Here is a 12458-nt window from a genome sequence, read left to right on the forward strand (position 1 = left end):
CGGAAGACGTTGCCTTTCATTCATTCATCCTGCCCGCGTCTGTGGAGTCCTTCACTAGGCGACGAGCCCTGGAACAGAAGTTGGACAGTTTTTAAAGGTCCCTGCGCTCGCCAAGAGAAGGAAATAGATGCTCAGGAGTGAAACACCGAGAGAATCCGATCTGGCGCCTCCTAACGCAGCTGGCAAGCAGGCGAAGGGTAAGCCCTTATTGGCCGTTTATAGGAGAAAAGTCGGTGGAAAGGTGCAGTAGCTCTGGGGTGGGGCGCGGGGACCTTTGGGTGCCGCTTGATGAGTTCTCAGGAATTCTTGGCAGAGGGACTGACTCTTTCTTGCTTTCCCTCAGTATACCTGGTTAGCCGTGACCACCCCCAAAAGTGGAATCCTACAAGCGGCTGTCCTGTAGTTAATTCCATTATGAACAACAGTCAGGTCAACTCTGATTATGAGAAAAGCTGGCGGTAACCATTCCTCCAGTCCAACTAGGCCTGCTCTTTGGGGTAACGATCAGGAGGAGATGAGGACAGGGCACAGCTCTGTTAAAGGAACATAGATGCTCATAGCAGGCTTGGCCAAAAAAAACTTAACGTATTTTTATTTCTGCCATTAAGCCTCTAAGATAGTCATTTTGCAGATAGAGAAACTGAGGCTCAGAGACACGATCCGTCGCGGTGGTTCCTCTGCGCCAAGCCAATATCCTCCCTAGTGGACACTCCATTCAGATGTGTGGAAAGGAAGTGGCTTCCCCATCAGAGATCGGATGTGAACCACCACCTCTGGGTCACCCTAAAAGACAGCTTCCCCCTCACACACCTTAAAGTTTCCTGTCCTTTCTATATTCTTTTCCACCCACCCCTAAAAACTGTTTTTTTAAGTTTGTTTTAATCCCAGTCCTCTAGATGGCAAATACCAAAACTTATTTCAGCATAGTGGGAATGAGGAGGTTTTGCCCTCAGCCTCTGTCAAGAACCAGGGACCATCTTACCAGTTTCTCTCACAGAAGACCCCTTGAAGAATAAGAGTCTTGTTCTAGGACTCATGTTACAAATGAGGAAACTGAGTCTCAGAAAGGCAAAGCCGTTCAAGGCCACAAGCTTGTAAGTGTAGTTACTTTCATCACAGCCTTTATGGATACTGATCACCTTCCTTGTTCCCACATAATGAAATGAACATGTTCAAAGGAGGGCCTCCGCAGCTGGCGGGTCAGGAAAAGGAAGTTAAGTGCCATAAGGCAAAAACAAAATAGAATGTTTGATCCCAATTCTCCTTTACTCCCAGAGATGCTTCTCTCCCCATGTGGCCTCAGGGTGTCCCCAAACGCTGGTGTCAGGAAAGGATCCTTTGGCAAGCACCTCAGTGCCAAAAGTTAAGTCCATATATCACCCCAATGGGGAGTTCCTGGCCTGTCAGAGTGGGAAGGGTTTGAGTAGTCACCTAATTTAATCCCTTCTCTTTACAAACCCTGAGGAAACTACAGCCCAGAGAGAAGAATGGGCCAACTGGGGTGTTTGTTCTCTCGGACTCCCCCAGAATGCCTACCCTACCGCCCGGTCCTAAGTGGTCACTCAGTAAATGTTGGGCTCTTGATGGATCACCTTCCCCAGCGATATTTGCATTTTCCCTTTATCAGTAATTGGCAGATGAAAGGCTTTGTCCTCCTGTTGAAAGAATTCCAGGCATTTGCTCCAAGTGGGGGAGGAGGTTATTTTGGGCCAAAGGGGGATGGGCCAAAGACCCTTGAGCTCCTGGTGCTGGCTAATTGTCCCAGAGGCGTGGGCAGTAGGTGAGAGAGGGGAGGGGAGATGTAGGTGCTTCTCCAACAGAGGTATTATTTCTTGCGGGGGGGGGGGGGGGGGGGGGGGGGGGGGGAACAGGCCAGTTGTATTTGAAACTTAGTAATAATGACTTCCCGGACCCTCCTTCTCATTCTTACAAAAGACCCAGTCAAACCCTGGCTGTGTTGGCCGCATTCATTCATTTCTTCATTCATCAAAGGTTGATTGAGCAGCTCTGTGCTTTAACACACAGGGGATATGGAAGAACTCCAGCCTGGACAGGGACTGGACAGACGGCTCCCAGGGGAGTTGGGAATCCCCAAGATTTTAAAAACTGTTAGAAACTGAAGCTGTTCTCACCCTCATACATAATTATAAGAGCTCCGGATTTCTGAGTGCCTACCATGTCTTTAAGCAAAGCCACTCCTGTTTGTTACTGTCTTGTGTCTTTCCCAAAGCCCTAATGAGGGAGGGTCTATAATTCCCCACCACTACGGCTGAGGCTCGAAGAGAGGTCTAGGTACTTGCCTAAATTTTACAGCCTTAAAATAAGAGACAGGATCTGCACCCAGGGCTTGCAGGAATCCAGAGTTCACACACTTTACCACTCACTATGCCCCCCAGCGGGGCTGTCCCTTAGGACCTGGTCATGGAAACATTCTATGTCTGTGCTGTCCAATGCAGCAGCCTCTAGCCACATGTGGCTCTTGAAATGTGGTTAGTGAGATTAAGGAAATGAATGTTAAATTTTATTTAATTTTAATTAAAATTTAAATAGTTGTACATCGGCTGGTGTCTGTTATCGGATGGTGCAACCTTTTTTTTTTTTTTTAAAGATTTTTATTTTTATTTTTATTTATTTATTTGACAGCGAGAGACAGGAGATCACAAGTAGGCAGAGAGGCAGGCAGAGAGAGAGAGAGGGAAGCAGGCTCCCCGCCGAGCAGAGAGCCCGATGTGGGACTCCATCCCAGGACCCTGAGATCATGACCTGAGCCGAAGGCAGCGGCTTAACCCACTGAGCCACCCAGGCGCCCGGGATGGTGCAACCTTAACAGTGTTTTCCAGAGTTTGTCTTAACTCACCTACCAGACTAGATATATCTCAGAGTCTGATTTGGCACTGTGTCTCTATAATCAACCTTCTGGAAATATTTGTGGAATGAACGAGGGGACCCTGAGAAAATGATGTATTGGAATGATGGGTGGGCGAATGGGACAGGGATGACTGCAAAGGTTTCCTCGAAGGGACCATCTGATAAAATGAATGTTCCCAGTGCTGTTCCTTAAACCACTCACTCTGAGGGTCTGCCAAGGGCTTAGCACGGTGGGCACCTGGGGATACCAGTTAGATACAAGATTGTCCCACCTGCCCGGATCTGACAAATAGACTTTTCAAGGACAGATAAGTGGTGTTGGGGCAGGAAGCCTTAGAAATGGGTAACCACTTCCTGATAGATATCCTGCTGATAGACACAAAAACAAAGATGCGATCCATTGTAGCCCTGTTTGCAACAGAAAGAGATTGAAAAGGATCCCAAAGTTGGGGAACTGATTAAATAATTCTTGGACCATTTGGCTGTCCATTCAGATGTTATCAAATCATCAAGAAGAATAAGGTAGTTCTGTATAAACTGATGAGGATGACATCATGATATCCTTACATTAACACAGAACAGGGGTACTCGGGTGGCTCAGTCGGTTAAGCATCTACCTTCCTTTCCAGTCACGATCTCAAGGTCCTGGGATCCAGCCTGCATCAGGCTGCCTGTCCAGCAGGGAGTTTACTTCTCCCTCTGCGCCTCCCCCTGCTCATGCTTGCTCTCTCTCTCTTTCCCAAATAAAATCTAAAAAAAAAAAAAAAAAATTAACACAAAACAGAACAAGGTGCGGACTACTTATAGTGAATTGTGCTGACCACTTACATCAACCAAAGAGGACAAATTTATGTCTACATTTATTCTTTTGGATGTACAGGCTTTTCTTTGGAAAGAAATAGAACCAAAAAATGGGGGAGGGGGGAGAGACTGGAAAAAGAGAAGTGAACGTATTCTTTGGTACAACGTGACGTTTTTAACACACGTATGCATTAGAGTTGCCTGACGTGGGACCTTACAGACTTAATTGCATTTTCTAAGGTGTAGTACCTTTTGAATTTTATACTATGTACCTGTATTATCCTCCTCAAACAGGAATTTAATTTTATTCATTCTTTTTAAGACTATAAGTCTCAAAATCAAGTAAATCTAAATCACTAAATATTGTGTGGGTATATATACATAAGAGTAAGGCATAAGTAAAAGCGAAAGAATGATTAACACAAAGTGCAGAAGAGACTCCACTCTAGAACAGGGAATGTGAACAGAGAAGGGGCTGGTGATTTTCCATCTCTTAATCTAGATGGTGGGCACCTGAGTGTAATTCTTCAAAATGAACTTTAGAATTTTACAAATTCTATTGTACTTCTGAAATATTCCACGACTTAAAAATTGTTTTAAAATTTCTTCCAGTCTTGGGGCTCCTGGCTGGCTCTGTTAGAGCACGTGACTCTTATCTCCTGGTTATTAGTTCGAGCCCCACTTTCCGTGTAGAGATGACTTAAAAATAAAATCTTAAAAAAAAAAAATTGCTTTAAGTCTTTCTCCCGTATCTCTGCCCAAGCACCCAGTTTCTCTCCTTCACACTCCCACCCCCGGAAAACTTGTTAGCAGTGTCCCTTGGGTATCCTATCAGAAATAGTTTATGCATTTACACACACATCTATATATTTTCTATTATGACGATGTCACACAAATATACGCACTGTCCTTTCCTTCATCACTTAATATGATGATTTTCCCATATACTATCTGTAGAACTGAATCATTCTAAAATATTAGGTAAGGATGAAATAAATCTGAACGTCATGATTCAGAAAAAGTTCAAGATTAGCTAAGAAAAAAGTCAATATGTATATGTAATGTAATGTATTTGTTGTGATCCCATTTAAGTCAAAAAAAAAAAAAAAGAAAGAAAGAAAAAAGAAGAAGAAGAAGAAGGAAGCATTTCAGTGGACCAGCAAACCATTATGTTTGATCACTTCTGAGGTTCTGAGGAGAGACAAAATTTTGAGGGGTTATACACAGACCATCTCATGCATTACTTGCCCTTTTAAATTTATCAGGTATTTCAAGCATAAAGACATCGAAATTAAATATACGGTGGAAATATACCAAGGACTTGTCTATTCACCTTCTAGCTTTGCCAAATCCTAGATTTTTGCCATTTTTTGTATTATGTTTGCAATTTAAAAATATTTTGGAGAACCACAGACCATACTTTTTCTATTAGCGTGATTGGAGTTCCCAAAGACCTTATTATTATTTTTTTAATGTTTTAATTTTTTCACCAGTGTTGTGTAGATGGAATTACCAGAGTCAGAGCAGCTTACGTATAGCCTGAGTGTCTGGCTTTGGGCATTTTGGGAAGACTTCGGGTCTAAAGTTCTGCATCTTCCCGTGCTAGGACCCGAAGGAAACTTGAAAATAACAGGTGAGTTAATTAAGGGGTTAACTCCAGGAGGAGAGTCATAAAAGTTCAAAGATACTCCGAAAACTTGCATCTTTCGATTGATGGACAAATGTGTTAACCAATGGAAATCAAAACCCAGGCATTACTTCATCATGCTAAATTATCATTGGCTGCCAGTCCCTGAGGGCCGGACCGCAGGGCTGGCGGTTAACCCTTTCAGGGACGATTTTTGCCCTCGACATTAATTTTATTTTGAAAGATGAAGTAGGAATAGATGAAAAGCTTAGAAAGGTCCTCAGACCTTCAAGCGTCGCCTTTGGTTCTCTCCCCAGCAGGTAGAGTTTCCCACCCACAAAAGAACACCCTGGGGACAAATTTCCTGGAGAGAAAGTTTTGAACTTTTAAAATGGGGAATCAGCTGACCTTGCTTAGCAAGAAGAGAGGGGAGCTGAGAAGTTTGATTCACTTTTTGTCCTGTCAGAACAGACCAGTGTTGGAGACGATTCCATTAATCTTGCAGAACGATCAGTCACTGAGAGGATTGAATTGCATTTCCTGCCCCAAAGATGTAGAGACCGATGACCTTTGCAGCAGCCCTCAGACCCCCAGTTCACAGCTGGAGAGAGGATGTGTCAGCGTTTACTTTCGGGTCTCACCCTGCCCTTTGTTCAAAATTCAAACTCTGTTCAGGCAGCTGCCGGCCTTTTTGTCGTTGATGCTGCCGATTTTTTTTTTTTTTTTAAACCTCCCACGACTTGCAACTTCTGAGAAACTCTCTATTTAGCAGAAGATAGTATCTGGAAGTACCCCCAGAGGGGGAATCAGAATAGACAGGAGGGAATTTTAAGAGAGGCCATTGGGCCTTTTGGCTTTCGTTACTGCCCCTTCCTGGGCTCCGCTGCTGCGGGTTGAACGGGATGGAGGCACTGAGTCTACCTGAGTTAGCAAGAATGCCTCCTGTGGCCATGGCTCGGTTACAAAAAAAGCTTTCCCATGCATTATCTCGGGTAAAAAGGAACTGCTGGAACAAAAGCATCTCCATAAAAGGACATTCCAAATTCCCAGATCTGGTGAGCTAGATGACCTTGGACAAGGTGCCCAAACCGAGCCTGAGTTATCCCATTTATAAAATGGGAGTCATGTCTACCATCTAAGAGTTCTATGAGAATTCAATGAACCAGTGTTCTACAACTGGGCGGTTGGTAAATGCTGTCTTTTTGTTAAAATGAAGTCAACCTTCTGGACTTCATATCCCTAAATAGCTCTGGATCTGGATGGGGGGGGTGTTTTCCTCCAAGGGGAAGGCTTCCTAATGGTGGAATATCCCTGCTTTTCTCTCCAACATCGGTTCTCTCCCCAACAAGGCTTCAAAGTCTGACTGCCCTCAACTATTTTGAGTTCTTGGAATAAACCTGCTTTCTCTCCCCTAGACCTTTGCATATGGTGATCCTTCCACTGGGAGCAGTCAGTCCTGCCTGCCCTCCTCTCCATAGTTCTCACCCTCTTGGAATCAGCTTCGATGTCTTTTTCCCCCCCGCCCTGCTCATAACGCTTATCATATTATCTTATTGCTGCCTATGCTCTAGGCTGACTGGGAGCCCTGGGAGTGTAGGGACCCGTCTGCCTCATGGATGTATCTCCTACCTAGCGCGGTGTCAGCACCAGTTTTTTTGTTTGTTTTTGTTTTGTTTTGTTTTGTTTTTCTGGGGTTTTTTGCACCCCATTTAAAAGTACATGTCTAAGGATACCTGGCTGGCTCAGTCAGTAGAGTCTGTGACTCTTGATCTCAGGGTGGTAAGTTCAAGCCCTACACTGGGTGTGGAGCCTACTTAAAAAAAAAAAAAAAAAAAAAAGAGGGGTGCCTGGGTGGCTCAGTGGGTTAAAGCCTCTGCCTTCAGCTCAGGTCATGATCCCAGGGTCCTGGGATTGAGCCCCCACATCAGGCTCTCTGCTCAGCAGGGAGCCTGCTTCCCTCTCTCTGCCTGCCTCTCTGCCTACTTGTGATCTCTGTCAAATAAATAAAATCTTAAAAAAAAAAAAAGAAAAGTGCCTATCTAATGAAAGTCCTGAGTCCCTACTGTGCCTCCCTTAGTCCCCAAATTCCTCACCCTTCCAGAGATCTAGGAGTAACAGTACTGAGATCTTTCTTTTTTCTTAGCCAGCCATTATAACATCCTTTGCAGATGGAATCCTTGGCTTTTGCCCTCCTTGAAATGACCTTCATTAATTGACCGATTGCTTACTGAGTAGCTCACAGATACACACTTTGCCTTTGTAGAAAAGTCTCCTCTTCACCCCATAGCATCTTTTCAGGGCAGAGAGTAGGCCTTTCTCCCTGGTGAGGCTTAGGAAGGACAGTTGGCTCTTAACCCCAGCCCAAGGAGAGAAATCTGAGACCAACCCTTGCAAACTGAGAGCAGGTGAGTTTGCCCAGTTTACCCTAGCTCAAAACTCTCATTCAGAATATTTCTCACAATTATAATAAAATACGGAAGTGTTAGCAGCCCATTGTATGGGTCTCTCTTTAAAAGAAAAAGTCCACCTGGCTAGCTCAGTCCATAGAGCACCAGACTCTTTTTTTTTTTTTTTTAATTTATTTATTTGACAGAAATCACAAGCAGGCAGAGAGGCAGGCAGAGAGAGAGGAGGAAGCAGGCTCCCTGCTGAGCAGAGAGCCCAATGCGGGGCTGGATCCCAGGACCCTGAGATCATGACCTGAGCTGAAGGCAGAGGCTTTAACCCACTGAGCCACCCAGGCACCCTGAGCACCAGACTCTTAATCTCAGGGTCATGAGTTCAAGCCCCGCTTTGGGTTTAGAGATTTTTTTTTTTTTAAAGATTTTATTTATTTGACAAACAGAGATCACAGGTAGGCTGAGAGGGAGGAAGGGAAGCAGGCTCCCCGCTGAGCAGAGAGCCCAATGCGGGGCTCAATCCCAGGACCCTGGAACCACGACCGACCGACCACCGGAGCTGAAGGCAGAGGCTTTAACCCACTGAGCCACCCAGGCACCCCTAGAGATTTTTTTTTTTTTAATTTTTTTAAGAAAAAAAATAGGAAAAGTCTCTGAGGTGACTGACCTTGGTCTTGTTTACTGCTTATCCTCAGCCCCTAGGGCCTGGCTCATAAAATACTCAATCTCTCAAATGAATGGATGAATTTGTCCAAGGAATGAATTCCTCAAACTCCCAAATAAGTGTATTTTCAGCTTGATTAAATCTTAAAGTGTACCTCTTTGAAGAAGTTGCAAAGATTCTAAGAGGTCCTTTTAAAGTGCAACAATGTGAGGCATCTCCGGGGAGGTGGTAATCGACCCTTTTCTAGCTCCAAAGCCCAGGTTCTCCCCTACTCTTTTCCAGACTGCATCCCGGGTCCACGAGATCTGCTGGGCAGAAACCGAGGGAGCCAGCTGTCATCGCCTGCAGCTGAGGCCTGAGAACGCGGACCCCCTTGTCTGGGAGGCCGCTATTTGCATGTGAGCTGGGCTTCCCCAGGGCGAGGCGACATATCATGGTCACTCGCCACTTGCTCTCCCAGCTTAAGGGCCTGGAGACACCCAGAGCGGAAGGGGGCGGGGCACAGAGTGGGCTGTGGGGGCGGGGCGGGGGCTAGTAGGCACCCCCAGAATGACCTCCCGTGCCTTAGACGTCTGCTCCCGAACTGGGGAATCCATTCGTCGCCTGCGCTTGACATCAACTTCTGCCTCCACGTCTCCCACCGCGAATCATGCTTAATGTCTGTCCTGGGCACGGCAAGGACCGGTCAGCATAATTTTGGGAATCCTCACTCACCTGGGTCAACTTACCTGCCTGCCCGGAATGTTGGGTGCTCCTACAGTGGAAAGTTGGATGTTCCTTCCAGAGTCCCGACTTCTCAGCCTGGGAGCTGTGTGCTATGGGTTAAGTGACTTCACCAAGTGAATCACATTATCATTTCTACAGTGGGAAAATACTAGATGTTTGGGAGAATGAAATGAGACCACAGAAACCCCAGTCATTACGTGCCATAGTTCCTTTTTCTGCTTTCGTTTTCTCTGTAGCACTGGTCACCACCTATCACAGATTTTATTTGTTGTTTTCTCCTCCCACTAGGATGACACCGCCACAAAGCAGCAATTTTAATCTCTCTTGTCCCCCTCTGTAACTCCACACATGTCAATTAGAGCTTGGCCCACGAGATTCTCAATAAATATTTGTTGAATAAACGAATGTATAATATAAAGTGACTGACGCTCAGTAAGTACCCCATCATGGGTAGCTATAGCTGATTTATTATTGTGATTAAGTACTCTGTCTCGGGAGTCCAACTGAAAGCAGTATAATGGGGGAGGGAGAAATTTAGCACCATGGTAGGATGTTGGCATTCTGGCTGGGAAATCCTGTCGGCTCCATTTACTAGTTACGTGATCTGGAAGAAGTGACTTCACTTTTCTAAGGCTGTTTCCTCACCTGTAAAATGGAGATAATCACAGTGCCTCCCTGGTAGGATGCGAAGGTAGGATAAGATTGTAACGGTAAAGCATTTAGTAGAGTTCCTTCCACATGATCAAATGTTCAATAATGGGGCGCCTGGGTGGCTCAGTGAGTTAAAGCCTCTGCTTTCGGCTCGGGTCATGATCCCAGGGTTCTGGGTCGGGCTCTCTGCTCAGCGGGGAGCCTGCTTCCCTTCCCCTCTCTCTCTGCCTGCCTCTCTGCCTAGGTGTGATCTCTGTCAAATAAATAAATAAAATCTTTAAAAAATAATAATAAAAATAAATGCTCAATAAACAATGATCAGCATTCCTCAGTATAGTAGTACTCACACTAGAGGTGACATCTAAATCAAACCATTGCTAAGCACTCACATATGTCCGGGTCCAGCAGACTCAATAAATGTTTATTGACCTCCCTCCGTGAGCTCTTCAAGGAAAGAGATTGTGTTTACGTTGTCCTGATTTTGGCCTGCAGTAGATAGACTGAGACATGCTCGAAAAATCACATTCTGGACTCAAATATGAGTAAAAACGTAGAACAGCTACTAGAATCATAAGGCCCGTGGCCTACGAAGTGCCAGGCACAGTGTTGGATGCTGGAGATACGGCAACAAGCTTAAAACAAACATAGTGGCTGCTCCTTTCAGGCTGGTGAAACTTAGCAGAGTTGACTGACTTTGTGCCGATCGTTGCTCAGACAGATGGAACATTGCAACTGAGAAGTGTCTCACAACAGAGGGGCACAAGGCTCCGGAGTATATATGTGGGCCTGGAGAAGATGGGGTTGACCTGGGCTGGGCTTAAGGAGGGAAGAGCTGAGCGCTGTGAAAAGAAGAGGTCTTAGCTAGGCTGAGGGTAGGGGAAGTGTTCTCAGCAGAAAAAATAGCAGATGCAAAGGTCTCGTGATGGGGGACCATATGAGCTAAAGGAACTGAAAGAAGGCCTAGTGACCCCAGTACAGTGAGCTGAAGGCAGGGGCCGGGGGAGAAATCAACTGGGAAAGTAAGTCAGCCCTTTGGAAATTAAGTGGGCCATGTATATGGTAAAGCAGGAGTGTGCAACCTAGGATCCAACAGTTCCAGTTCTAGGAACATTCTAGAAAAACAGCCACGAGGGCCCCGGGAGGCATGAGCGAGGATGTCAGCCCACGCTGCATTATATGCAGTCTGAAAAAAAATGGGAAAAACCCAACTGTTCGTCAATAGGAGAGTGGTAGAAATTGCAGAATATGTTTTCCTCAGGTTCCTCGGAAAAGTCTGAATGAAAAGTTAACGTAGTCCTGGGATGCCTGGTTAAGTGTCTGTCTTCGGATCAGGTCATGATCTCAGGGTCCTGGGATCCAGCCCCACATCGGGCTCCTGGCTCCTGGCTCAGCAGGAAGCCTGCTTCTCCCTCTCCTTCTGCTGCTATGCGGGCTCTCTTGGTCTCTCTCAAATAAGTAAAAATAAAACTTTAAAAAAAAATTAAAAATAGGGCAACCTGTTGGGACCCTTCTCACTCTTGATAGTCTTTTCTGTATCTTCACTTAATAAACTTCTGTTGCTTTACTCACTCTGTGTTGTTGGAGAGATTCATTCTTCGACTCTGTGAGACAAGAACGTAGCTGTCCCGCTTCATCTCGGTGCCGAAACTGGGATCACTTCCAGCGAAGGGTAAGTAAAAGTGGCCTCTTTTCTTTCCTGGGAGACGTCTCTCCCTTAGATGACCTCTTCTCCGAAACAACAGAACTGGGTATCTGCTGGCCAATTAAAGGTGAATAGTGTGGCCACCAGGCTTAAGTCTCGGGTTTGATTAATCCCCCTTCCTCAAAAGAAGGGAATGTTGGCCTAACCCTACCCAGTTCTGCTTTCTGTTCATTGACTTTTCTTCAATGGCTTTCTCCCACCTCAGGGACTTTGCCTGTAGTAGGGCCCTTCCAGTCTCTAGTGGTCAGTATTTAAATTCCCTGGTTAGCTTTCTATAAAAGACCAACCCTAAAGGCCCTCACTGGCAACTCTGTCGGGACCCCTCTCACCCTTGAGAGCTTCTTCTGTATCTTCACTTAATAAACTATCGTTTTACTCACACACAAAAACATAATAATAAAAATTTACAAATAAAAAATAAAGAAATATGGAACTCTCCACAAGCATGTCATCTTTTTTTTTTTTTTAAGAATTTATTTATTTGGGGTGCCTGGGTAGCTCAGTGGGTTAAAGCCTCTGCCTTTGGCTCAGGTCATGATCTCGGGGTCCTGGGATCAAGCCCCGCATCTGGCATCAGGCTCTCTGCTCAGCGGGGAGCCTGCTTCCTCCTCTCTCTCTCTGCCTGTCTCTCTGCCTACTTGTGATCTCCATCTGTCAAATAAATAAAATCTTTTTTTTAAGATTTTATTTATTTATTTGACAGATTACAAGTAGGCAGAGAGGCAGGTGGGGGGTCAGAGGGGAGGCAGGCTCCCCGCCAAATAGAGAGCCTGACTCAGGGCTCCATTACAGGACCCTGAGACCACGAACTGAGCCAAAGGCAGAGGCTCAACCCACTGAGCCACCCAGGCACCCCATAAATAAAATCTTTTTTAAAAAAAGTATTTATCCGAGAGAGAATGAGATCTTGAGAAGGGAAAGGGTCAGAGGGAGAAGCAGACTCCCCACCAAACAGGGAGCCTGATGTGGGACCCGATCCTGTGACTCCAGGATCCTGACCTGAGCTGAAGGCAGTCACTC

The 12458-nt window shown here is 45.6% G+C and overlaps 1 long non-coding RNA gene across 1 annotated transcript; it reads left to right on the forward strand.

The window, feature by feature from the left end:
- The first annotated feature begins 67 nt into the window (after positions 1 to 67).
- LOC123953835 lies at positions 68 to 9876 on the forward strand. The gene is made up of 3 exons (XR_006820990.1): positions 68 to 197; positions 5163 to 5302; positions 8642 to 9876. It is a non-coding gene; the product is annotated as an uncharacterized LOC123953835 (long non-coding RNA).
- Positions 9877 to 12458: the final 2582 nt, after the last annotated feature.

Source organism: Meles meles, chromosome 12 (genome assembly GCF_922984935.1).
Source record: "Meles meles chromosome 12, mMelMel3.1 paternal haplotype, whole genome shotgun sequence".
Lineage (NCBI taxonomy): Eukaryota > Metazoa > Chordata > Mammalia > Carnivora > Mustelidae > Meles > Meles meles.